Source organism: Sceloporus occidentalis, unplaced genomic scaffold, assembly GCF_023333645.1.
Source record: "Sceloporus occidentalis isolate IW3139 unplaced genomic scaffold, rSceOcc1.0.p SCAF_56, whole genome shotgun sequence".
NCBI lineage: Eukaryota > Metazoa > Chordata > Lepidosauria > Squamata > Phrynosomatidae > Sceloporus > Sceloporus occidentalis.
The window spans coordinates 2594704-2599735 of NW_028317036.1; the positions used below are offsets into that span (position 1 = coordinate 2594704).

General features: G+C 39.4%; 1 non-coding gene across 1 annotated transcript; it reads right to left on the minus strand.

The window, feature by feature from the left end:
• Positions 1–4058: 4058 nt before the first annotated feature.
• LOC149287813 (small nucleolar RNA SNORA35) lies at positions 4059–4188 on the minus strand. Its single transcript, XR_016277436.1, has one exon. It is a non-coding gene; the product is annotated as a small nucleolar RNA SNORA35 (small nucleolar RNA).
• Between the last annotated feature and the right edge of the window lie 844 nt (positions 4189–5032).

Consider the following 5032-nt stretch of genomic DNA (forward strand, 5'->3'; position numbering starts at 1 on the left):
ATTTAATACACACACACACACCCTATACCCCCATTTAACTAACACACACACACACACACTCTCTCCCCCCTCTCTCCCCTCAGCCCTCTCTTACCGGTGCTTCCAGCCGGGTCAGCGGGTTGACGTCGCCTTCCGCTGCAGCCGGAAGGAGGTGGAGTTGGCAGCGGGGGTTTTTCTGCGTCCGTCGCGGATACCTTCCCCGGCTGTCAGAGATCAGAGTTCCCTGCACCGGTGTGGCACTGATCTCTGACAGTCGGGGAAGGTCTACGCGACGGACGCAGACAACCCCCGCTGCTAGCCACACCTCCTTCCGGCTGCAGCGGACGTTGTCTACGCGGATCGCGTAGACGTCAACCCGCTGCCCCGGCAATACAGCAGGAAGCACCGGTAAGTGTGTGTGGGGGGGAGACAGGAGGATCCAGGTCCCCTGCAGCGGTGCGGGGGATCTGGATCTTAGTCTCCTAATCAGACCTCTATTTGAGGTCTGATTAGAAGACAACCCCGATTAGAAGACGAGGGGTATTTTTCAGAGCATTTGCTCTGAAAAAAACCTCGTCTTATAATCGAGCAAATACAGTAAATATGCGAGCACATTTTGGATACATATGTTACAATTTAACTCTAAAATAAATGCAATGTTTAAACTTCACAAGAACATAATTACTTGCAACAATATCAAGTTCAACAAGTTCACAAAGTTTTAGCGTTAGGACCGGTGAAATAACTTGGTGTCAGAAACCAGATACAACATTATCTGTGTAACCGAGGGACATGAGATTTTACAATGAATAAGAAAGGATGAGCCACGTTAATCAAGGGGAAATAGCAATTACCGGGCAGCCAATAGAATATTTGTGATCATTTCCTAAATATAGTCCTTGTGTTTTGTTGCATTCTCCAGAGTATGACACTAATTTCACAGTTAATCACGGTCTTCATAAAATCACTTTAAAATATATTTAAAATATATATTGATTGTCTGAGCACATGTGTGCATAGTCTTATGTCTTAAGAGTGAGTGTTATTGTATGGAGTTAAAATATATGCCCATGGTGTTTACATATGTGTGTTACTCTATGATGTTAGAGTGTGTGTTAACGTATGGTGTTAGTATGAATGTGCATGTTAGTATTTGGTGTTAGCGTACGTGTTGATGAAAGTGTACATTGTTACCACGAGTATGTGTGTCAATGTATGGTCTTAGAGTGTTAGTGTTGAGCCTAGGCTTAGTAGAGGAGGAGAAGAGAGAAGTGTGTGTATGTGTAAGTTCATTTAGAACTGTATGGTGTGAGTGTATGGGTGTTAGTGTATATTTTTCTAGCGAGCCTCAAGGTTTTATGTGGGTGTGTGATAGTTATGAGTGGGGGGCACAAAAGAAATGCTGCACCCAGGCACCGTCAGTTAAAGGCTCCCACCTGCCATGATGTGGTCACTCAGCATAGGCAGCAAAAGTCTAAGTAGATCAAGCACACTCCAATTAAGTTTTAGTTCACTTGTACCAACTTGTCACATTGGTAAATCCCATATATTGCACCAGACTATATTCACTTGTATGGACAATCTAGATCAACATACAACACTTGTGTGCATATGGGATGATAACATTTGATTGCTTTTTTTTCATATCAGTGGTGAGACCATACCTTGAGTATGCATGTCTTGAGAAAATGTTTAAGTCTCCAGACATTAGATTACAAATGGGTGCTTTAAAATTTAAAAGGTTGATGGACTTTTTTGTCAATCTCTGTAACTATGTAACTGCGCCAGGGAAATCCCTTCTGCATGAATGAATCAGCAGCCTCTGCTTTAATTTAATGTCAAAGAATGAAGTAGAATCCAGAAATGGAAACTGCACTGGCTGACATTACTTTCTTACATGCTTACCTGATGTCACTCACACCAGCAGCGAGGAGCTTATGTATAAATGGTGAATGAGAACAATTAGCCAATTAAATGTTTCAGCCGATTTTTTATTTTTTTTATTTTAACATTTTTCAAAATTTGTACCACCTCTTCATATAAAATGAACAGTCCAATCGAGGGAGAGGGTGTACCCGGAGGCTCTCTCAGAGCATGAGTGAGAGTGAAAAACTGGCAACTATTAAAAACCAATATGGTGTTAACTCTCTAGATGAAATAATATGCAGTTCAGCTATCTTCATATGTATAGAAAGTTCAGAAAATATCTAATATTGTCTATTTTTTTCCCACAGAATTTCTCTTTTAGTTAGTGGGAAGGTGGATGTTACTTAATAATTTTTCAGCTTAGTGCTGAAAATAAAATATATACCATGGATAATAAATAATTAATTACATTGTTAAACATGTATTTTTCTGCAGGTTAAGACATGAACATAACCTCTCCTTTTGATGTTGAAATACCAAAATGATTATACTGAACAATACTTTTTTTTCCCAGTGCTTGTTACTGTGCTTTCAGTCCGATACTCCCTGGGGTAAGATGTCTGCCTGAAACATTTTTTTGGTTTCCAACATCCTAAGGCAGTGGAGTTTCTGCCGTTTAGTGCCAGAGGTTATTGTTTCCAATGACCTACAAAATCACATCTTGTTTTTAATTTCCAGTAAAGTAGAGATTATACTGCAGTATCCTGTCCAGTATTCTGCCAAAGAAGAAGATGTCTTTATTGCAAATTTGCCACTTATTTCTTAATTTTCCCCTTGGTTTCTTATAGAAAACGCATCAGCCTAGCTACAAGGCTTCACTAACTTCACTACCGGTGGAATTATGAGAACTGGCTCTAACATACAAAAAACATGTTTAGCAAACGGGAATCTCTTATTCAATTTACATTCTGTGCCAACGTTTTGTTTGGATTGGTTTAAAGGTTAATAAAATCAAGTTATTCAGCACCCAATTTGTTTGTCTTAATGTTTGGTTGTGGAAATCAGATTTTTTTTGCTTAAAATTTGCCAGTCCACGCAGTAAAAATTATATTAATGTGTACGATGAGTCATCAGTAAATCTAAGCTTAGTTTTAATCCACAGCCATTTCCTTTTCTATTTGTGTAACCTGCTCCAGGAATACACTAAAATGGGTACAACTTCTGTATTCCATGATAGTACAGGTACAATACACGTGGTGACATCATCGATATGGCATTATTTCACTATAGATTTTAATGTATAGACAAAAACTTTCTCCATTCTGAAAATATATATATATATACAGTGTTTCATTCTGTGTGCCTTTTAACCCCTTCGTGACAAAGGCTGATTTTACTTTTTGTACCCTTCGTGACAATGGCTGTTTTATCGTTTCTGCGGTGTTTGTGTTTAGCTGTAATTTTCTCTTAACCCATTTACTAAACCCACACAAGTTATATATTGTTTTTTTCAGGACAAGAAGGGCTTTCTTCAGACACCAAATTTTTTTCATATGATGTAATTTCCTATAATAAAAATAATAAAATATGACGAAAAATTGAAAAAAAAACACATTTTCTCACTTTTATTTGAAAAATCTTTTATTCATCATAAAAAACTACTGAAAAAACCTGCTAAATAGATTCTACTATTTGTCCCGAGTTTAGAAATACCCAATGTTTTTATGTTTTTTTGCTTTCTTCTACACGTTATGGGGCAATAAGTACAAGTAGCGTTTTGCTAATTCAAAACCATTTTTCTCTGAATCTGGTAATTCTGTCTCTATGTGGTATTTGGGGCATCTTTGAAGCCAGCAAATTAAATTTACCCCACCAAACCATATATTTTTGAAAACTAGACACCCCAGGGTATTTTAGATGCTGATAGTTTAACCCTTTCCATGCACTAATCCTACCACCAACCCTTGTCAAAGTTTGGGATAGTAATTGTTTTTGGTGTTTTTTTCACATACTTTGTACTTCAGGTGTGAAATTACAGCTCCTGGTATATGTTGCTGTCACACAACACCCAGATATGTGTCCAGCAACATCTCCTGAGTACATTGATACCCCACATGCATGGGTTTGTCAGATTGTTTGGGGGCAAAAGGGCCACATTTGGAACATGAGCAATTCAAATTCAGTAGGAATTTTACATCTGGGTAAAGAAAAATGCTTGTACCCAACTATCAGTAGGGACAGGTTACAAGAAAGCCTGGCCTATCTCCAAGAAGGGATTTGATCTAGCACCTTAAGTGGTCCCTCATGCCACGGAATGGACACAGGGGTCACTTGACAGTGCAAATAAAAACGCTTAAAAATGGTGGAGCAAATAAAAGCTAAAAAACAGTAAATGTAACAAAAAATTAAAAAAAAATACAAAAATGGAGCAGGAACAAAAAAAAAATTAAAAATGGGAAACTGTGTGATACAGCTTGAAGCAGTCACCGACACAGAGTGCAGGTTTTCCAGGGCAATCTGGACAGTAAAATGTGGTGTCCTTTCTTTGCCCCCTGCTGTAGCATACCCTGCATCTCTTTTGGGGATTCTGCTTCTTTGCTGTAGGGGGGATTTTAAAAATAAAATGGGTAGCCCCAATTCTGTTGGTTCCCATCACTACTTGGGGACCAGGTGCATCACGGTACAAGATACCTGAAATTACTTCGAGCTGAAACTGCAAAAAAGACAGCTTCAGCCCAGTGTCTGCTTTTTTGTGCAGCAAAAAAGCGTTATAGGTTGCAATTTGCATTAGATAAATTGCAACCTTCTTGTACCAGGCCTTTGTCTTCCTCATAATGAGGTAGGGCTGTAGGAGTTGATCTGACAGATCAACTCCACCCATGTGCTTGTTATAGGCCCTGATGCACACTGGCTTTGTAGTGACCCCAGCTCTGCCACGGACAGAAACCTCCACTGTTCTCTCATCGTGGATGGTGCTCAGCATGCACACCTCTTTTCTGTCCCTGAACTTCAATGCCAAAAGCTCCTCTTGGCGTAGAGCTGAGGTCTCCCCCTTTCCTAGCCGGGTTCGTACCAGGCGTTGTGGGAAACCCAAGCGGTTCTTTTTTATAGAACCGCAAGCTACCGTATCGAAACAATACAGCAGCTTGAACAAAGGGACGCTTGTATAGAAGTTATCTACATACAA